The following is a 23,219-nucleotide window of genomic DNA, read 5'->3' as shown; positions in this document are numbered from 1 at the left end:
TGAAGTTATTTGCAATAACAGTGCAATCCTATCTATCTCCAGGTAAGTGAGTAAAGGCTGTCTTGATAAAATCACAGGACAGGGTTGACTATATGGACTGAATTTGCTGTTACTGATTTATTTAAATGCATATGTTACAATAAGCTTGAAGTTGTGTACATGACCACCTCACCATGTTATCCTCCATACTACTCTGTGATGTAGTTGAGAGAGTGACCAGACTATGACCATACAGTGAGTGTCACAATTCAACAAGAAACAGAACTTATCTATCCCTAGTTCCAGTTCAGCACTCTAAATGGGGGTTCGGGGGTTTGGGCAGAACCTCCCCCAAACCACCCTACTGCCATTTAGTAGCAAATTAGGCCCATAAATTTTGGCAGAAAATTAGGAAAGGTTTTAATTACAACAAGTCTTTTGCTTGCTTTATATGACTTGTAGTGGTTTGGTGCCACATTTCAGTGGCAAACCAGGAAAAACCCATTGTTTATTTGATGTACATGACATTTGCATGGCATGATTTGCCTCTGAATCTGGGGAAGGGAGTGACTGTCAGCAGCAGTATATGAGAGGCTGAATACTAGGTCTTGGAGTATCTGTTCTAACCACCATACTATATACTACTTCTCTAACAAGGAAGTGTTCCCTGTCAGCAGAGCTATTTAAGAGTAAGAAAGCTCTGGGACTTGATAAAATTGTTTTTGCTGCCTGGCACAGGCTATTGTTGAAAGAGAATACCATGGTTCAACGACTTCTAAGTTTACCTTTCTGTTTTTTCAGAACTTTAGTGTCGGCTAGATGAGATAAAATCTTACTTTAAATCTTACATATATCTTTAGATGATCTGGGTTTAAAAAAAATAATTAAAGTCAACAACCAATTTTATCCATATTAGAGACAAATGTACGTTTGGCTCATATTAGAAACCAGTGAGCCATGTCTGCTTTCTTTTCTCTTTTTCTTCCCTCTTTTTCTTTTCATTCTTTCTACCACCAACTCAATTGTCTAAATATAAATAGTTTTGTTTTACTTTATTGTCCTGTGTGAATAAAGTTCCATATTCTGCAACAGTGGAACGTAAAATCACCGTTATCTTGTAATCTTGTTCTGCTACTCTGTGGACAAAATTAATGTGAAGTCTTGCTCGAATACTATCCAAATGGCCTTTGAAAAATTAAAATGGTAGAAAGAGGAGTTTAAACATTCACACTTACATTGGCCATCTGTTCTGAATTCATCCAGTTATTAGAGCTATGGGAAAATGCCATTCTCCCCAGTCAGGAGGATAAAGAGGGCACCGGGGTAGTGTAGTGGAGGAGTGGGCAATTCACCGAGTTGTTTAATCTAAGATGGATTTCTAAGCGTATTCACAGCCATACCTGTGGAACAAGCTCTCGCTTGTATTTTCAAAAGCATGTAAATGTATCGTGAATGGTGCTGACATATGGCACAATAATCCTGCTTTTTAATCACTAGGCATTTCAAATAGTCTGTAAGATAGAGCTTTATCTCTCCTTGCCTGGCTTTGGCGCTCTATCTTTCAGTGAAACAAAAAAGAGCATCTTTTATTTAATTTACATTTTTTTGTCCATCTGGTATCAGGCGATATCCCACTGCAAGCTTAAAACACAGTGAAAACAATGAGCACCAGAAGTGCTCACTCCAAGACAGCATGATCATGCCGCGTCTGGTATAGTATAGAAGGATAATAGGTGCAGTGAGGCCAGTCAGAGACTTCTCCATCTGTTGTTATTTAAAACGAATGCCCCCAAAGTCTCCATTTCCTTCCATTCCAGGGCGATTACCCAAATATCTCCCCACCACCACCACCTGTCTTGTTTATATCCACCAAAGATCAGATAATATACTGATATATGTATAGGGTTATTTATTTTGTGCACAAATGCCTACACATCTTTATGTGGTTTTTTTTAGCTATGCATAAAAACATTTTCATACCTTGATGATATATTTGTTGTCCTTATTGTTGTTATGTGCTGTCAAGTCACTTCTGACTTGAGAGCAAATACCATTGTGGTGATCCTAATAAGGTTCCTTGCGATGTTCAAGCAATGGCTTACAATTGCCACCAACCCTCATAAGCTGTCATGGCTGAGCAGGAATTTGAATTCACGTGTCCTGAGTTTTAGTCCAACACTCTTTGCAACATCACACTTACCCTTCAGGGAGACATCTAACATGTCTCAAAGGCCTATAACCAGTTTGCCAAGGCAGTGAAAAGATAATCCCAATTGTCCATACTCGGGGCAGGCAGAATCAACTGCCCAAATGAATAATTACTTTTTATTAATTGAACAAACTATTTTGAGCAAAGAAACCATTTTGGCTTGGCACTGATTAATTTCTTCAGTCTCAGAAACTAAAAAGGCAGTTGGATAAAATTAGTGGAAGAAATAAACATGTCAAGAAGCAGTAAAAAAGCCTGGAGATTACTAAAGCAGCCTAACAATGCTCAGTTAAAGGCTTTCGTTTCATTTAGTCGTTTAGTCGTGTCCGACTCTTCGTGACCCCATGGACCAGAGCACGCCAGGCCCTCCTGTCTTCCACTGCCTCCCGGAGTTGGGTCAAATTCATGCTGGTTGCTTCTCAGACACTGTCCAGCCATCTCATCCTCGGTCGTCCCCTTCTCCTCTTCCGTCGCACTTTCCTAACATCAAGGTTTTTTTCAAGGAATCTTCTCTTCTCATGAGATGGCCAAAGTATTGGAGCCTCAGCTTCAGGATCTGTCCTTCCAGTGAGCACTCAAGGTTGGTTTCCTTTAGAATTGATAGGTTTGTTCTCCTTGCAGTCCAGGGGATTCTCAAGAGTCTCCTCCAGCACCACAATTCAAAAGCATCAATTCTTCGGCGGTCTGCTTTCTTTATGGTCCAGCTCTCACTTCCATACATCACGACAGGAAAAACCATAGCTTTGACTATTCGGACTTTTGTTGGCAAGGTGATGTCTCTGCTTTTCAAGATGCTGTCAAGATTTGTCATCGCTTTCCTCCCAAGAAGAAGGCGCCTTTTAATTTCGGGGCTGCTGTCTCCATCTGCAGTGATCATGGAGCCCAGGAAGATAAAATCTGACACTGCCTCCATATCTTCCCCTTCTATTTCCCAGGAGGTGATGGGACCAGTGGCCATGATCTTAGTTTTTTTGATGTTGAGTTTCAAACCGTTTTTTGCACTCTTCTCTTTCACCCTCATTACAAGGTTCTTTAATTCCTCCTCACTTTCTGCCATCAGAGTGGTATCATCTGCATATCGGAGGTTGTTGATATTTCTTCCGGCAATCTTAATTCCGGTTTGGGATTCCTCCAGTCCAGCCTTCCGCATGATGTATTCTGCATATAAGTTAAATAAGCAGGGAGACAATATACAGCCTTGTCGTACTCCTTTCCCAATTTTGAACCAATCAGTTGTTCCATATCCAGTTTTATGTTCCATATCCAGTTCTATGTTTCATATCCAGTTCTATGTTCCATATCCAGTTCTAAAGGCTTTACTCACACAATAATTTCAGCAAATCAAACAGACCATCTGCTCCTTGTTAGTGGTAGATCTGAACATTGCCATTGGAAATTAGAACTTAAACTTGGAAGAAAGAAACAACTAAATACCACTGACCTTCCAAAACTGTTCATTTTAATTGACTTAGAAAAAGCCATCTGTAGTTGCAAAAATGGCAAGGCTGTAGGCCTGAATGACTTCAATGTAGAACAGTTAAACATTTTGGCACAGTACAGAAATGTGGGTTTTTGATTTCTTTAATAAACATCTTAATAATTATAAATACAAAACCAAAAACAATATAAACTTCACAGTTACAAATACAGTGCACCTTCCACAAAGACCACAGGATATATATTCAATCAAGTTTTCATCATTTATAAAACCCCATCTATTAATTTGTTTTCCTTACATTTGTATTTTAAGTACTTTTTTCTTGTTTCTTTGTACTTCTTTTTTGAATTAAAAAAATATTTTTAAAATCAGAAAAAAATACCTTTACTTTCAACATTTACTCTTACATTGGGGGGTGTGTGTGACCCTGGCTGCTAAGAGTGAAATTCGCAGCTTGGGGGTACATCTGGACCTGACGCACACCATGGAAACCCAGGTAGCGTCGGTAGTCTGTACCGCCTTTTTCCACCTCTGGTGGATTGCCTGGCTGCGACCCTACCTCGACACGGGGGAGCTCACTACCTTGGTACATGCGCTCGTAATCTCAAGATTAGACTACTGTAACACGTTCTACATGGGGCTGCCTTTGAGGCTGATGCGGAAACTTCAAGTGGTGCAGAATGCAGTGGCCAGACTCCTTACCGGAGTGAGAAAACACCAATATATTTCTCCTATTCTGGCCATGCTGCACTGGCTGCCCATTCGTTTCCGCACTGACTTCAAAGTTTTAATGCTTACCTATAAGGTCCTAAACGGTTTAGGACCTCGATACTTGGCGGAACGCCTCCTTCCACCAAGATCTACTTGCATCACCCACACGAGTCAGGAGGTGAGGCTGAGGAGCCTGATGCCAAGGGAGGCCCAGAGCCAAAAGACACGAAACCGGGCCTTCTCGGTGGTAGCTCCTCGCCTTTGGAATAGCCTTCCTCCAGAGATTCGCGAGGCCCCCACGCTGGGTACTTTTAAAAGCCAACTAAAACATGGATGTACATCCAGGCCTTCCCTCCTGTCAACATTTGACTCCCTTCTCTTTTTTGCTATTTATTATTTACTATATTTCTGCACTGTATCTGTTATTGATTGTATTGTAATGCTCTTGTGTTATTTTGATGTATATATGTCATGCTGCAAGCCGTCCAGAGTGGTAGAATACACCAGATGGGCGGGAAATAAATAAATAAATAAATAAATAAATAAATAAATAAATAAATAAATAAATAAATAAATAAATAAATAAATAAATAAATAAATAAATACAAAGTGTCTCATATTAGCTCACTCCCTGCCGCTCATATGGCTGTATATGACTTTTCCATTGCCAGGTACAAAAACAAATGAAGAGACATAAAATTCTTTATCAATTAAAATTCTGTAACCCTAGTTCAGAGAAGGCTGTCATTACGTGCATCATACTGCTTGTAACTTATGGTGACCCAATGAATTTAGTGACCTCCAAAAGGTCCTATAATTAACATCCCTGCTCAGGTCTGGAAAACCAAGGTTGTAGTTCCTTTATTCAATCAATCAATCCATCTTATGTTAGGTCTTCTTTTATTCTGCCATCATCCATTTTTCCCAGCATCAATGTCTTTTACAGTGAATCCTATCTTCTTACTATGTGTTGTTGTTTAGTCGTTAAGTTGTGTCTGACTCCTCATGACCCGTTGGAACAGAGCACACCAGCCCCTCCTGTCTTCCTCTGTCTCCTGGAGTTGGGTCAAATTCTCGGTCCACATACTATTGAAGCCTACCTTGTAGTATTTTGAGCATAACATTGCTATCATGTGAAATGAGTCCCATTGTACGGTAGTTGGAGCATTCTTTGGCATTGCCCTTCTTTGGGATTGGGATGTAGACTGATCTTTTCCAATCCTCTGGCCATGCTGATTTTTCCAAACTTGCTGGCATTTAGAGTGTAGCACCTTAACAACGTCATCTTTTAAGATTTTAAATAGTTCAATTGGAATGCCATCACCTCCACTGGCCTTGCTGTTAGCCATGCTCTCTAAGGCGTACTTGACTTCACTCTCCAGGATGTCTGGCTCAAGGTCAGCAATCACACTATCTCACTATGTACTTGTGAGCAAGATAGTGGTTCAGGTCCCTCTGCTGTTGAGCCATCAAGCCCAGCCCAGTGCCTGAAGAGTACACATCATCCTGTGCCAGTCCAAGTGCTGAGACAGGAGTCCCACTGTTCTGAGAGGAGAATCCAGACAAGAGGAACACCAAGCCCAGGAGAGACAGAACCAAACACAGGCCCTGCCAATGTAGGCAGTGACAGAAACTCGAGAGGAGAGTGACCCCTGGAAAGGAAAGAAGCTGGGGGACAGAAAAGAGGTGCTTTAAGGCATATGGGAGTAGCTGGAGCAGGGAGGAAAGACTGAGATCTCCATCTGGGAGATCCAGATTAAAGGGACAAGGAACCAGGGACCTGGAAGGGTAGATGAGAAGGAAGAGGACAAGGGTGCTTGGAGAAATGCTCCAGAGGAACCAGAAAATGCCTATCAAGCTGAGGAGGATAAGGAAGAGAAATCCCACCTCACCCAGCCACCTACACCTAAAGTGTGTGGGAATATACTTTCAAGGACAATCCCTGGAGATGTGTCCTGGTACAGATGAGGGTGCCTGAAAGGGTGCTCGCATTACTGGGCTGAGAAAGCCCTTAGGTAAGAGCAGCAACACCAAAGGAAACCAGGACTGGGGAGGTCATGCCAACCCAACTTTGAGGTTGGAGGAGAAAATGCCAGAACACACGCCGGTGTTGTCTCCAGGTGGAGGAAAGTGAAGCAATGCACCAGACAAAAGCTGAAGCCAGCAACACAGGGAGGTATTAATTTTGCCTGCATTGTAGGCATACTGTCCCTTGCTGCTACAAACCTTGAGGTTTAGGCCAACATGGCATACCGTCCTAAGGCAAGACAGACTCTCAACCATCCTAGTAATGTCAAACTGAGGTGGAGAGAAAACGGAGACTGAGCCAGGGCTGGTGCCTTCAAGGTCAAACTAACCGGTGACAATTGTTTGTCACCTAATTGGAATAAATACGGTTCTGTTAAACCCAGACCAGGTCTGGCAGGTCTCACAGTATCCGAAGTATGATAGCATTGCTTTAGTCATAGTTGTTTCTAGAGAAAATTCAGGACCAATTTGACCTAGCACCTACTTATGTGTTCCTTCTGGTAGTCCAAAATAGTCATAAAACTCTCATCTAACAACAAATTTTGAAGTGGCAGGGTTTTTTTTTCCTATCCTTTTTCTTGACCGTCCAGCGTTCACATTCACACATGCCAGATGGGAATACTATACTATGGATGATCTTGGCCCTAGTTTCCAGCGCAGTTAATGATCTTTGCCAGTTCTTTTATAGCTGCACTTGTGAGGCTTAGTCTTCTGAATTCTTAGCTGCAGTTTGTATTCTGATTGATAATGGATAATTTTTTTTCTTCACTGTCAGCATTAAACTTATGCAATTCTTCGATAGTCATTCATTTTGTCTGTTGAATATTCAGATGTAATCTTGGTTTTGCACTTTCTTCTTTAAGCCTCCTCATTGGTTCTTTCAAGTCATCATTCTTTTCCATCAGTAATACAATATCATCTGTGTATCTTATATGTATTAATGTTTTTCCCCACCAATTTTCCTTCATCTGAATCTAATCTAGCTTTTTGTATGAAATATCCTGAATATATATTGAGCAGAGAGATAAAAAAGCACTCATAGATGCAGCCCTAGTGTTACATACAGCACTGATGTTACCTGTCTGTCATGGGTTTGGAGGGAAAGTTCCATCCTATGGGGAGTGGAAGGCGGGACATCAGGAGGAGGGGCTGTACTGTATATATATGTGGAGCTTGTGAGGAGAAGCTGGAGGAGAAGCTGGGAAGAAGAAGCTGGTGTGGGAGTCTGTGTGTCAGACAGGGTACTACTGTGTGTCAGTCAGTACCTACCTGATAGGTTCAGGTGTCTGTATGGGTAGCCAGAACTGATAGGTTCAGGGTCTGTGCTTTGTTTAAAGGTGTTCTGTGTGAACCAAACTGGTGTATGTATGATTGAGACTAAGCCACGTTACTGTATTTTATTCACTTGATCATTTTATTTTCCCTGTGTGTTATTTAAATAAACCTTATTCCTTTGTTTGTTTAAAAATCCATTCCTGGTCTGTGTGACTCCTTACAGGGAATGGTTGGTGGCAGCTTAGTGAAACTGTGGCATATCCCAGTAGGTCTGGGGTTGTCACATTGATTGGTGTCCAGCGTGTGGGATACGACTGGTCCAGTTGTCCAGTGGTCCAGCACAGCCTTGGCAAGTGTGCCCAGAGCAAGGGGGGTCTAGTCAGGGACAATCTGAGAGCGCGTAGGTAATCTTCTAGGCTTACCTCACGGGGAGGTACGCTAGTGGAAGAACGTGTAACCTCAGATTGGTGGGACTAGATTAGGGAGCTCTGAGGCAACCTGTTTTGGCGGGAAAAGGCTGAGGCAAAGCTGAGTGAAGTAGCAGTGAACTAGCTTGTCTGCTGAGAGGCCTAGCAGAGGGGGGTGGACTCTGGCTGGCAACAGTTGCAAGTTAGTGCTGAAGAACAGCAGCAATCTATAGAAGGCTGGTTCTGAGGCAAAGGAAAAAAGTGGTCGCTTTATTTTGAGGCTTGACTTTTGAAAGCAGCCTGTTCTGGGGGGGGATTATGCCCTTGACTCGAAGCCAAATGGCAGAAATGGGTGAAGTGAGGGAACCCCAGGTAAACCAAGGTTCTGAGGAGGAATTTGGCTCAGTGCAGGATGAGAACACGGGAGAACTGACCTCAGAACTCAGAAAAATGCTCCTAGCCCAACAGCATGAATATAGAATGAGACAATTGGAAAGGGAGGCCAGAGAAAGAGCTGAAATCAGTCAGGCAGAGGCAGATGCCAAGAAAAGGGGAATGGCCATGAGGATGAAAGAGATGGAACTGAAACACCAAATTAGAATGGTACAATTAGAATTGGATTTCCTAAATAAGTTTATTAACAATTTATCAGTTGAAGAAATGTCAAAGAAAGAAAAGTATGAGGCTCAGGTCAGACAAAGTGAGCAAGATCTTGAAAAATATAATCAGCAAAAAGACATTAAATTAAAAGAAATCAGAGATAAGACTGAAGAAAAAGTAAAAGAGATAAAAGCTAGGGCTGAGGAAGAAATTTTACAGATCAGGGCTGAGTTTGAGGCTAAGCAAAAGGAGCTGGATTTGAGAATAAAAGGGAAGAAATTGCAGCAAGGGGGAGGGGCCCATGTTGAAGGGAAGCCCTCAGACATGAAACCACCAAGACCTCAGATTTTGGAGGGAAAACCAAAACCAGAGGAGAAAGACTCCAAGTACAGCAGAAAATGTTATTTCTGTCAAGGAAAGGGCCATCTAATCTCAGAGTGTGAGAAATTAAAGCAGCTAAAAGGAAATGTGCCTCATGATTTGAGTGGAACCAAGCCAAAAGCTGTGTTCTGTGTCCAGAAAGAGCAAAGCTCCTTGTCACTGAGGGAGCCTGTTGCCATGGCTACTCAATCTGGAACAGTGACATCTGCTGATCAGGGTGAGGAAAATGGTCCTCTTGTGGAGGTCAAGCGCTGCTTGCTAGTGAGAACAGATTCGCAGTTGTTTGAAACCGCAGGGGTGGACGTAGGAATACTTGACCATCAGTATAGGGGGCTAAGGGATACTTGTTCCCAGGTGACCCTGTGCCATCCAGATATTATTCCTAGGGAGTATATAATCCCAAATGAGAGCATAAAGGTGGCAGGGATTGAGGGGCAGGTGATCTCACTGCCAGTAGCGGAGGTACCTGTGAACTTTCAAGGCTGGAGGGGAGTTTGGCGGCTAGCGATTTCATCGACTCTGCCAGCAGCCGTGCTCGTGGGAAATGACCTGGCTGAACATGTGAAACGGGTGCTAGTGATTACACGCTCACAAGCTACCACGAGGACAGTTCAGGGGGGTACTGATGAGCCCGAGACGGAAGCAGGTGGGGGGAGTTCAGAAGCTGTGGTAGAAACCTTAGCCACGGACAGCAGATTTGGCCAAGAGCAAAAGGCAGATGCCACTCTCCAAAAGTGTTTTGAACAGGTGACAGACGCCCAGCTAACACCTGAAACCCCAGTGAGATTTCGAGAGAAAATGGGAATTTTATATAGAGAGACCCTGAGGAATATCTCAAAAGGGGGAGATGGGATCAGAAGTCAGCTGGTGGTACCTGAAAAGTATCGCCCCATGATCTTAAAAAGGGGGCACTCTGACATGTTTGCTGCGCACTTAGGGGTGAACAAAACACAACAGAGAATTACACAGAATTTTTACTGGCCTGAAATAGGGAAACAGATCAAGGAGTTCTGTAAACAATGTGATGTGTGTCAGAGGCAGGGGAATAACCGTGACAGGACCAAAGCAAAGTTGTGCCCTTTGCCTGTGATTGACACTCCGTTCAAATGCATAGGGGTGGATATTGTGGGACCTTTGCCCAAGGCCACAAAGAGGGGGAACAGGTTCATTCTCACCATTGTGGACCATGCCACGAGGTACCCTGAAGCCATTCCCTTGTCTAACATTGAAACTAACACAGTGGCAGATGCCTTGGTGGGGTATATGTCCAGGATGGGATTTGCCTCAGAAATAATCACAGATTTGGGCGCATCGTTTACATCGAAGCTCATGAAACGGTTATGGCAAATCTGTGGAATTAAACACAAGGAAACCACTGCCTATCACCCTGAAAGTAATGGGTTAACGGAGAAGTTCAATGGGACTCTAATGCGCATGATTAGGGCTTACTTGGCAGAGAATCCAAACAATTGGGACCAGAAGCTGCAATCCCTTTTGTTTGCTTATCGATCAGTGCCACAAGCCAGTACCGGGTTCAGTCCGTTTGAACTTTTGTTTGGGAGAAGGGTGAAAGGGCCACTCGATTTGATCAAACAAAATTGGGAGCAGATCACCCAGGATGACCCACAAGATGTTGTGACATATATAGACACCTTGATGAATGACCTAAAGAGAAACCTAGAGCTAGCAGCAGAAAACCTGCAAGCTCAGAAGGTCAGAAAGAAAACCTGGTATGACCAGTTAGCCAGGAAGAGGCACTTTAACCCAGGGGAGGAAGTGCTTTGGCCTAGGCCCCGCAAAGAGAACAAACTGAAGCTGGGTAGCCCAGAAATAAAATACTTGGGTCACATAGTAGGGGGAGGAATGATCAAACCCCTAGAGGCCAAGATAGAAGCCGTTCGTGACTGGCCCAGACCCAACACCAAGAAAAAAGTCAAATCATGTCTTGGGTTGGTGGGCTACTACAGAAAGTTCATTCCAAGGTTTAGCGAGATGGCGACTCCGCTGACCGATCTGACGAGGAAGAAGACTGATGACCGCATCCCATGGACCAGCGACTGTGAGGAGGCGTTCCGGAGGTTGAAGGAGGCGCTCGTCCATTATCCAGTGCTGCGTGCTCCTGACTTCGACCGGGAGTTCATCATCTACACCGATGCGTCTAACAGCGGGGTAGGAGCAGTTCTTTGCCAGGAGGATGAAAATGGTGACCAGCATCCAGTGTCCTACCTGAGTAGGAAACTCCAGAAAGGTGAGAGACATTTGGCAACCGTGGAAAAGGAGTGCCTTTTTGGTGTTTCTGCCCGGGAGTCTGTGTGTCAGGTAGGTACTGACTGACACACAGTAGTACCCTGTCTGACACACAGACTCCCACACCAGCTTCTTCTTCCCAGCTTCTCCTCCAGCTTCTCCTCACAAGCTCCACATATATATACAGTACAGCCCCTCCTCCTGATGTCCCGCCTTCCACTCCCCATAGGATGGAACTTTCCCTCCAAACCCATGACAGACAGGTAACATCAGTGCTGTATGTAACACCTAGAAACCAATTTGCTTCTCTATAATTTGTCCTAACAGTAGCCTTTACACATTGGGATAATCAGGCCTGCTATTGCTTATAATAGATCCACTACCAGTGTTATTATCAATTGCTGCTGCTGCTCAGCACCTGCCTCTCTAGAATTCTTTGTGCCTTCCATCACCATTGGAACCCTAAGTTCTCTTCTTCCCATTTGTCTGTTAATGATTGAAGAGATGGATCTATCTTGGCCTAATTTCTCATCTTTGACCATACTAGAAATCTAAACTTGTAATGGAGTCTAGCCTCCTGGCACCATTGCTCTCACCTTCCCTGACACACTCAGAACGCTTTACCATATTAAGGTATGTGCAGCTCTGTCCTAGAAGCATTTCTTCAACATTCCTGTGACATCCAAGTTTACCTGGTGTACAGTTCATTGTCCTGACCGGGACCTGATAATTGAAGAAGTTAGCATCTTGACAGTCCCATTTCCCTTGACAGTCCCATGTTAATGAACCATGATCGTTTTGCCTGTTACATGTATCCTCCTTTGGTTGCTGAAAAGTGTTTTGTTTTTTTCCCTAGTGGCTGCATGCCTTGTAGTGAGAAGGCCAGAGAAGGGCCTCTAAAAATGGCCTTAGGATTTAAGTAGGTGTCTATGAGAGACATGGTGGCACTGCAGGTTAAACTGCAGAAGCCTCTGTGCCGCAAGGTCAGAAGACCAAACATTGTAAGATCAAATCCATGCAACAGATTGAGCTCCCGTCGCTTGTCCCAGCTCCTGCCAACCTAGTAGTTCGAAAGCATGTAAAAATGCGAGTAGATAGGTACCACCCCGGTGGGAAGGTAACAGCATTCCATGTCTAGTCGTGCTGGCCATGTGACCACAGAAACTGTCTACTGACAAACACTGGCTCTACGGCTTGGAGACAGGGATGAACACTGCGCCCTAGAGTCAGACACGACTGGACTCAATGTCAAGAGGAACCTTTACCTATGAGAGAGGCCTATTCTACAGGAAACTTTGAAACAAAGTTAGCTGTTTAGGGGGGTTAATGATTAACAACAAGACTTTAATGATTAACAAGACTTGGTTCTGGAAATGGGCTGGCAGTTCATGAGATAAATACAATCATTGGAAGAAGCTTGCCACTGCTAAATATATCTGTGAAGATTCTCAGTCAATCAGGTGCAGTTATCTGGAAGTTGAGTCATGGCAACTGGACTTCTTTCCTTATTAGCTGAAACATTTTGCTACTCATGCAAGTACCGTCTTCAGTCTGAGAAGAGTTGGTAGGAGACCCCTAATATATCCTCCAGGTTGGTTTCACTTCCCCCTGGTCTGAATAGGCTTGTTAGATGGACAGTGGACATCTAACCTCTGCAGTCCTTCTCCACCCATTATCACGGGTTGTTAATAGTCATGAACAGTGGTCTTTTCTGGTGGGTGTGGTTCTGATCTTTCTGGCCACTGCTAGCTTGACTCCCATGGATTTCAATGGGACCAAAGTACAGATAAGTTTGGAGGCAGCTGGTACAATATTATGACTAATAGAGTTTGAAGACAAAAGAATGACAGAATATTTTTATTATTTGGGCTCAGGCAGCACATCACCTTTTGAGCCATGCAGAAGGCAGACAAGGGCCTCTGGAGATGTTCTTAGGATTAAGTGCCTATGGTACATGCAGCTCTGCACTGGAAACTGCAAGCTACTCTTCTTGCAGTTCTCTTCAAGAATTAACAGTTAAAGGGGGAGGAAAGAATGTATCTGTCCCACAAATGCAATCTGCTGTTCTTGCAGGTCTTGGCCGCAAGAAGAGCAGGTTGCATTCTGGCTTCATGCATGGATGTCTTCCTCATATACACATCGTTTCTCTGAATCACAGCTAATGAATATGAAGGTGGAACATTATTTTTGAGAGTATCATGGACAGACCATTAAATTCATAGCTGACCAGGCTAGTTTCTAATCTAGCTCTTCGTGGCTTCATTTAATGGTCTCATTTCACAGCTCCAGTTCTTCTGAAAAATTGAGTTAGTAACAAATTATTTTTAGGGCTCTTGCAAAGATGATGTTGATAAATAATTTAGGTGCCTGCCTGAGAGTCTTTGGAATGAACATTACAATTGTAAATGACTTGGTAGGCAGCTTATAAATATTTAAATCTGTAACAGTCTATTTAGAATAATTTTTACATTAAAAATAATATTTATCCTACATATTAAAAGATTCTGAACTGCTGGTAAAATATGGCCTGCTTCTACAAGAGAAACAGATAGATCTATAAATAAATAAAAGATCCATAAATAATAATATTTATTATTATTATCTTGTCATTCTTCTAATGTGTCAGGTATTGCCTAATAAAAGGCTCACTTGTAAATGAGGTTTTATGAATGTTTGTGTTACCATGGTATCAGAATCTAAGGATCTGGAAGAAGTGTTTACCAGGGAATTACAGCCCCAGCACAAACGTGATTTTGCATACAATAAAAGAAACCATAATGAATCTCTGGAAATGGAATTCAACTGAAGCATTTAATTCATGCAGGTGTCTAACCGGGTGCAGGGAGAGCTATGTGGGTTGAAAGCAAAGTTGCATGTAGAAGTCTCATAATTAGAGGAATGCTAATATAAAAACCTTCTAAACTTTTAAACTTTGCGACAAAAGTCTGCATTGTGAAAGCTATGGTTTTTCCAGTAGCGATGTATGGAAGTGAGAGCTGGATCATAAAGAAGACTGACTGCCGAAGAATTGATGCTTTTGAATTGTGGTGCTGGAGGAGACTCTTGAAAGTCCTATGGACTGCAAAGAGAACAAACCTATCCGTTTGAAGGAAATCAACCCTGAGTGCTCACTGGAAGGACAGATCCTGAAGCTGAGGCTCCAATACTTTGGCCATCTCATGAGAAGAGAAGACTCCCTGGAAAAGACCCTAATGTTGGGAAAGTGTGAAGGCAAGAGGAGAAGGGGACGACAGAGGACGAGATGGTTGGACCGTGTAATCGAAGCTATCAATATGAATTTGACCCAACTCCGTGAGGCAGTGGAAGACAGGAGGGCCTGGCATGCACTGGTCCATGTGGTCACCAAGAGTCGGACACGACTAAATGACTAGACAACAACATTTGCAAAATACTGTCAGAAAGCATCCTCTCTCTCTCTCTCTCTCTCTCTCTCTCTCTCTCTCTCTCTCTCTCTCTCTCTCTCTCTCTCTCTCTCTCTCTCTCTGTGTGTGTGTGTGTGTGTGTGTGTGTGTGTGTGCATGCGTGCATGCACACACATCTTTTATACTGAGGAATATGCTAATTAAGACACCACTGTCTCTTGACAATGAGTCTATACATTGCTATGCATTATGTCCCATCACATTAAAATGGTCCGAACCAGAACCAGTAGTGGCTCTAGGACTGTTAAGAAAAGGGCAAATTTGAGCTGCAGAGGGCTTCCTTTTCCGGAGGCTGGAGTTGGAAAAGTTACACCTGGTGAGATTAAAATGTTTGTTTGTACAAATTTTTAATGGGCTCCAGTTTTCCCTGCCCGATTCCTTCATGAAAAAATTCCAAGGACTGTGTATTAAGAGTTGAACAGGACAGAGAGCAGGTATAAGAGCCAGAGCTGTATTTTCTGAAATGGGCCCCACAGTTCTCCATTCCAGCAGGCATTGCTAGGTGTAAAATGACATCTGCACACCTACAAGCCTGCTTTCTCCAGCCTGAGATTTGGTTATACTGTACTGTGAAACTCATAGCTGAAACCTCTGTAAATTGACATGCTTCTCCCTCCTGAAAATTAAAAAGCTCTTGCATTGTTGTGGAAAAACACTTGATCCTAATAAAGGTACTCCCTTCTCATGGACTTTGGACCCTGTTTCTTTGTCATATAACTAACCCCCTCTCCTCGTTTTTGATGATGCATACCTGCCTTTCTGGAGATATGTACGCAACAACCCAGCCTTTACTTTTCAAGGCTTCAGCATGAAGAATGCCTCCAAAATGTGCATATTCCATTTTAATTTGATGGAATAAACCATGCTTTAATGATTTCTTAATCATTTCATTAGAATTTGGGATCGGGTCCAGACAGGATTACAGCATTTCAAAGCAATGCTTTATCCTGGCTCAAGATGACATCTAGAATACACCGCTAATTAGGGGCCATTATATTCAGCACTGGAAACATTAAAGACTTTTGGCATTAAAAATAAAGGCCACTGCATTCTTACTGATTCAAAACACATCTTCTCCCAAAATGATGGTTTTAAAGTACAGCACTTCCAGAATGCATACTTGATTGCATAAGGGCTGTCTTAATTTATACCTGATCTGGGCAAAATAAAATAAACAGACAGTGAATGAAACAATGTGGCCTTTACTATTCCCAGCTCCATCATCAGCTCTGCCTTGTTTTAAGCCATTTGCAAAACAGCTGTAGAAGAGCATTATGGTTTCAGCTGAAGAATTTTTTTAAAAAAAAAAAGTTTGATTCTTGGTATTTTAATGGTGCTAACATATACGAGTTTTACATTAAACTAAAGGCTATAACTATCTCTATAGACAGATGCTGTTTTCCACAGAACTGCCATGAACAACAGCAATGTTTATGCATTGAGAAACTGCAAGCCAGTTCATTTTGGGGGTGGTAGTGATGATAGTTCATGGTTCATAGAGAGCCATGAACCACAAACCATCACAAACCACTGGTTTTCTGGGTCAAGCTCATCTCTAGTCAAGGTCTTGTTATGGGAACATCTGTGAGCTTTTCTCCCCAAGACATTGATTCCCTCTTGCTTCTGTAATATTTTCTCCCTAGCAGCATGCTGTCCTTTATTATCTGTATCTTGGAAATTAGATATTCAAAAGAAGCCCTTGGTTTACATTTCAGTGACAGTCACACTCCTACTTTCAGCATGTTACTCGCACAATTAAGGAAGCACTTCTAGATATTGGATCAGCGTCTTCTTTGGTAACAACCTGACCCTTTTATTGTTAACACTTGTAATACAAAGTCAGCCCTTAAATATATAACTTACATTACAGAGGCTTATTCCAGAAAAATCAGACAGTAAGAGAAAACTGGCCTTCCCAAAAAGGAAAAAAAAGAATGAATAAAGGAAAAGTACAGAAGAGTTGGCCACATTCAGGTCATACTAGTTGAGTTTTAATTATAGCTTTTCTCCAGGCTGTATGATGTGTAGGGATTTTATGCATTGAAAATACACAGTTTCATTCTTCAGAAAGAGGCTTTGGTGGGACAGCCAGATTGGAGTCTGTTGCAGGACAACACCATCCAAATGTTTTCTCTCTCACCGTCTTCCTGATCTAAATCAGCTTTCCCATCAGCTATCAACTGCGGATGAGGAAACACAAAGATACAAAAATTGTGCCGTACATTTCCTCCTCTGTTGAGAAATGAACTCACTGGGGCAAAGTGGCCGATGCAGCAAAATGCCATAGTATTGATCGAAATTACATTGCCCTCACCTGATGCAACTGCTTTTTGAAGAATAAAATTACACTGGGAGTTTCAGAATTCCAAGATAAGAACCCATTTGGCCCTTCTTCTGCTGGACAGGAAATATTGTTTATTTTTGGTTTGCTTCTGAACAACCGTTAAAAAAAGAAAGAAATGCTATTGATACTTTGTTTATTCTGCTCAAATTTTACCTCCAGATATATTGTCTTGAAATGTTAACACTTATTTTGACATCAAAAAGCTACCTCTAATGTGGTAGTAATTTGTGCCCATGCACACCCACCAATGCACACAAAGGAAGAGCTTAAGCAACAGTTACTTTTGAGGCATACATAGGAACAAGTTGCTGAAAGGCATTTGAGAGTCATTATGCTGAAAATTCAAGGAAAATAAATAAAACAAGATTTCCCCTGATATATTTTTATGCAAGATCACGATGAAACTGGAAAGACAGACCCTCTCCCATCCCCAGAAAGTGTGATGCAGGATGATCTTTGGTTCATGGTATGCTCTAAAGTAAACAACATTTCCAAGAGCTGGAACATGGGAGCTGATTCAGTCTTATCTAGATTAGTATTGAAACCATTTTCCTATGGTGACGTACAACCCAGTCTTGAAACATGTGTGAGACCATGTGAGTGCTACCATTGGTTTGGTTCATGTCAACTACCCTAATTTTTGTAGAAAAGTTGGTTCTGCTCTAAGGAGTGATAATTCTACTGCTGCACTATGTCTTATGTAATTGCTTATTTACCTGGATCTGCTCCTGTGCACCTAGTTGTCCACTGCCTGGTGATTTACTACTGCTACCTCCCATCATATCTCCTATAGATAAGTATCATTAAGACCAAGGGAGGAAACAAAGTCAGTACACTGTGACTGTTGGGCAACAGAGCCATATTGTATATTTCAGGAATGCCTAAGGAAACATTCAACTTCATTTTTTACAGCAGCTCGAGAATTTTTTAAAAAAAGAGAGAGGAAGGAATAGGTGATCCATTGAATTGAGAAAGACCTAGAATCTCTCTAGGAATATGCATTTGAAAAGAGCTCATTTCAGGTTGTGGGCAAGATAGCAACAGCAGCAAAAGGTTACTCTTACTGTTACTCAAGAAACACCACTAGTTACTGGGTAGGGTTCTGTCCAGCAGGGCCATTATGGTGAGCTGCCACCTGCTAAGGCCACCAGTGTCAAGGAATGAAGAAGAAAAAAAGAAAACAGCTGGCAGGAATCAGTCCGGCAAAGAAGCATGCATACAAGCATGTAAACAATCAGTACTGGAAGCTGGGAAGCATAAAGATTAGCATAAGCAAAAATGCCTATTGTCTTTCTAGCATTTAAAACCAATTATTCAATGCTTCTTTAATGATACATATTAAAGTTTGTTGTCAATATAAGCTACAGATCTGAGTTGAGCTTGAAAATGAAATGCTAGGTACACTGGCAGCAGTATTAGTGGCAGCTGGTAATAGTTGGCAACATCTTTACATACTTCTTCAGGTTCCAGCAATGTGATAGGAAATAAGCAATTATTCTGGGAATGATAGTCCTTGGATCTGTGATGAACTGTTTCTTCTTAGCCCTAGACACACATGTTACAAAATAAAGTTAAAAGGAGGATGAAAATAGCTTTGATTTACTGGTATCATGTGTAACATTTTTTTATTATCTTACTTGAAAAGCATTTTAGAAGCAGTTTGACAGAGATTTTTTAAGTTTTATGTCCTGTCCCACCCAAAAAGTAACAGAAAAGCATTTTTAAAACAACAAACAGCAAGTAAACAATGTTATCAGTTACATGTATTCTCGAAGGATTTCACAGCCGGGATCCAATGTTGTGGGTTTTCTGAGCTGTTTGGCTGTGTTCTTAAGGTTTTTCTTCCTAACATTTCACTAGTCTCTATGGCTGGCATCATCAGAGGACAGGAGTCAGAACTCTGTCTGTGCTCTTTTGCAGTTTGTTGGATAGTTGAGTATTTATAGCTGTGGGATCAGCTTTGGTCCTTTTCAGGAGATTGGGTGATTATGGTGATCAGCATGTTTTTGTTGTGGGTGTATTGTTGTGATAAGGGGAGGAGAGATGATCTGTCACTGTGATTGATGGGTGTCATTAGCTGGTGGTTTGTGTGCAATGATCACCAGTCCTTGTGGCTGGGTAGAGTTCGTTGACCTTCTGCAGGCTGTATTTTTCAGTGCTGGGAGCCAGGCTTTGTTGAGTTTTAGACTTTCTTCCTTTTTGTTGAAGCTCTGCTGGTCTTTGTGGATTTCAATGTCTTCCCTGTGCAGTCTAACATAATGATTGCTGATGTTGTCCAGTACTTCAGTATTGTGAAATAGAATTTCATGTCCAGATTGTTTTAGGGCATGGTCAGCTACTGCCGATTTTTCCAATTGTTTTAGTCTGCAGTGTCTCTCATGTTCTTTCATTCTGGTGTGAATGCTGCATTTTGTGGTTCCAATATGTACCTGGCCACAACTGCAAGGTATCCGGTATACTCCTGCAGTGATGAGGGGGTCCCTTTTGTCCTTTGTTGACTGTAACATTTGTTGTATTTTTGTGGTGGGCTTGAATACTGTTTGTAGGCTGTGTTTTTTCCAAAGTTTCCCCATGCGGTCTATGGCCCCTTTGCTGTATGGCAGAAATACTTTATTTGTGGGTGGCTGTTTTTCCTCTTCAGTTTGGTGTTGTTTTCTCGGTTTGATGGCTCTTGTGATTTCATTCTTGAAATAGCCATTTGCCTGTAAGGCCCAATTCAGATGGTTGAGTTCAGTGCTACAGAATTGAGCTTCACAGTTCTGATTTGCACGGTCTACCAGGGTTTTGATTATGCCTCTTTTTTGTTGTGGTTGGTATTTGGAGTTTTTGTGTAGGTGTCTGTGTGGGTGGGTTTTCTGTAGACCTTGTGTCCCAGTAGAAGGCCAGTTTTGCGTATGACCATGACATCAAAAAAAGGGAGTTGGCCCTCTATTTCTTTTTCCATGGTGAATTGTATATTTGGGTAAATACTCAACTATCCAACAAACTGCAACAGAGCACAGACAGAGTTCTGGCTCCTGTCCTCTGAAGATGTTGGCCACAGAGACTGGTGAAATGTTAGGAAGAAAAAAATTTAAGAACACGGCTAAACAGCCTGGAAAACCCACAACAACAATCTTACCAGTTACAGCTTGAACAATTTATTAAGAGCCACTGCAAATGACTTTTGAAACATTATAATGAGAGATAGGAACTAACTGTTTATTCATAGTAACTTTTCCTGCTTTGGCTCAACTTGTCTCCTCTCTTCTGTTCTTCCCAACTCTGTCCCTTTTTCTAAAGCTAGACGAGGTGCAGGAGCTATTGGTTCACAACCAGCATATACAGGTTCCTATGACACAACTCTATTTATGTCCTGCCAGGCAAGCCAGAGAAGGGAGACTTTACTGAGCCCTAGTTTTATAGCATTTAATGATCAACAATACACACAGTGCAAAGAAAGATCGATCTCATTTTTCTTCATCTGGAATTTTGCAGTCCCACTGCTTCTTAAGTAACTACTCTACGATATTTAGAAAGCACTGTTCTTCATAGCTTTGAAACCCCCTTTTTTATTATTCAGCATATTTCTTAGGAGTCTTCATATCATCACTCAGTAATAAGCGATATGCTGAAGAATGTAAAACCATCTGCAACAAAATATTTGTTGTGGGGAGTGGAAAACCCTTTCTCTAGCAGTGCATGGGCCTGTGTCGAAAGCATAGGAAAAAGTTCCCAAGTTCTTAACAGGCTTTAATGAAAAACACTGCCTGGGCGTGCATGGGCCACTTCAGTGAGTAAAACACAAAGATTACAGATCATTTGGGAGGGAAAGGGGAAGAAGAATGTTGCACATATGCAAAAGAAAGCAGAAAATTTGAAAGATAATACCTAGGGCAGAGATTTGACACTAGTCATATACTTTTTGATTGAGAGGTGTTGTTTTTCCCTCACAACTACCAGGTGGTGGAGAGCGTGCAGTCAAAGACTTGGGGAAGGGATGAGTGGTTCTCAGGGCTGAGAAGGAGAAAAGAATGCCTGCCCTCTTCATAGCATCCCGTTTCCCTTAGCAACCAAATCTCTCCCCGGCCCCACCCTGGAGTTATCATGCCTTTGGATGCCTTCAAAAGTTTTTCTTTGCTTAGTCACTACTTTGCTGCCAAATAGTCACCCAGGACAAAGAGTGACATTTGTTTGTCACAAGTTTATTTCCTTATGAAAATTATCTTTGCTGAATGGCTCATTGCAAGCTGCAATGACAGCAACCTGCAACAACAGCATTAGCATTAGTAATTGCACTTTATTATTTCCCTCTTTGCACATCTAATAATTGAGCATTGTCCATGAAATTCACAGCAAATCAGTTAATCATAAAGCCTACTTTCTTTGTTTTCCTCTGCCCTTCACGTCTTAAAGAATATAAATAGCCATGAGTGAGAAATAGTGAGGCTTCTGAAATTAATTCAGTTGTTATGGATTCTAGGAGGAATTGACCTAATCTCTTAGGTCTAAATCCAATTACTGGCCCCGACTAGCCCTATTGAATAAATAGGGCTTTTAAAATCAATATTTATGTGAATCCCATTGATTCAATGGGTCTACTCTATCTGGGAATAATAATTGGATTTATCTCTCAGATTTCTGTACATATCAGAAAAAATATCCTATGAACTGTGTTCTTTTTTGTTTCTTGCACTGCAGTTCTTGGAAATTTACCTGTATTGTAATGCCTTCTTCCGGTGAGAACTGCTCATCCTACTTGTTTATCTGGACGTCTCAGGATGCTGACCCCAAGAGAGACTTAAGGGGAGAAAAACTAGGAACCAGGCCTTCCCAGCAGTTGCCACCCAACTTTGGAACCAACTTCCTCTGGATATCCACTTGGCCCCTTTGCTGAAAACCTTTTTAAAACTTTTTTTAAAAACTGGCTGCTTCAACAGGTATTTTATTCTGATCCACCAACTGAATCTGGTGAAATTATCATCCAGCAAGTTCATTATTCCGCCATTTTAAATGCTTAAATGTTTAAACATCTAAATATTGTGGTATTTTATTGTGTTTTATTATGTTGTGTTTGTGTTTATACTAGTAGTGATGTTTTCATTGCTTTATTTCACCTTGTAAAATAAAATAAAATGGATAGTGTTCCTCATTGCAAGGTATATATATGGAACTTGGATAGTGAAGAAATCTGACAATTTAAAAATTGGTTCACTTGAAATGTGGTGCTGGAGTAGAGCTTTACAGATGCCATGATCTGTCAGAAAGAAAAACAAGTAGCTTCCAGATCAAATCAAATTTAACTCTCACTAAAAGCTAAAATGACTAAACTAAAGCTGCCATACCTTTGATATATTATGACAAGACAAGATTCACATTGTTATCAGTGCTTTCCAAGAACAACATGTACCATGTAAAATGAGCAGAGCATCATCTTTCTTTCAACAGTAGCTGAGGATGCATTATTGTTGCCTCTCCACTTTGCTCTCAAAGTTTCAGTTTCATTATGTTTCCATTTTTAGTTTGCTCAGTAGGAAAAGTATTTTTCTATTTACATTGCACCTAAGAGCAAAATGTTACATCAATCAGCTCAAGAAGCATTTCCATTTATATCTCTGCATATTCTCCTGACCTTGATTGATAAGCTAAGCATTTTTTAACTAATGTAACTAATGGGTGAAAAGGAAACAAGGCATTTCTGAAAATACCAGAGACATAAACCTAATGTTCACCAATTTTGAGGACATGATAGACCTTACATACTCAGAGAGAGAGAGAGAGAGGCAGGGGAATTTTGTTTCTGCCTTACAGAAATAGTGCAATGACCAGCAGGCAGTGGGATATTCAGTGCCATACCAAAAAGGTAGGACAGGAAGAAAAAGGAGGAGGAAGAGGAGGAGGAAGCCAGACCATTGTGCAGTGATTCTGATTCAAAGCCCATAGATGAAGAATGCAGACCTTCATCCACAATCACTCACGTGCTCAGTACTAGCCGTATGATGGTTATTACTGTAAGCTGGATAGAAAATAAAATACAATTCTGGAATATAAAAATTCTAGGACCCAGCAAGTGTTCACTTTAGTCTGCAGGTGCAGAAAATGGTTAAGCTGCTGCTCCAAGAAGATATACTGTGCCCAGTGACTTCAGCCTAGGTTCTCCTTAGGAGAGAGCTGAGAT

This window comes from Pogona vitticeps, chromosome 1, assembly GCF_051106095.1.
Source record: "Pogona vitticeps strain Pit_001003342236 chromosome 1, PviZW2.1, whole genome shotgun sequence".
NCBI lineage: Eukaryota > Metazoa > Chordata > Lepidosauria > Squamata > Agamidae > Pogona > Pogona vitticeps.
The sequence above is the reverse complement of the archived record's forward strand: the minus strand, read 5'-3'. Positions refer to the sequence as shown.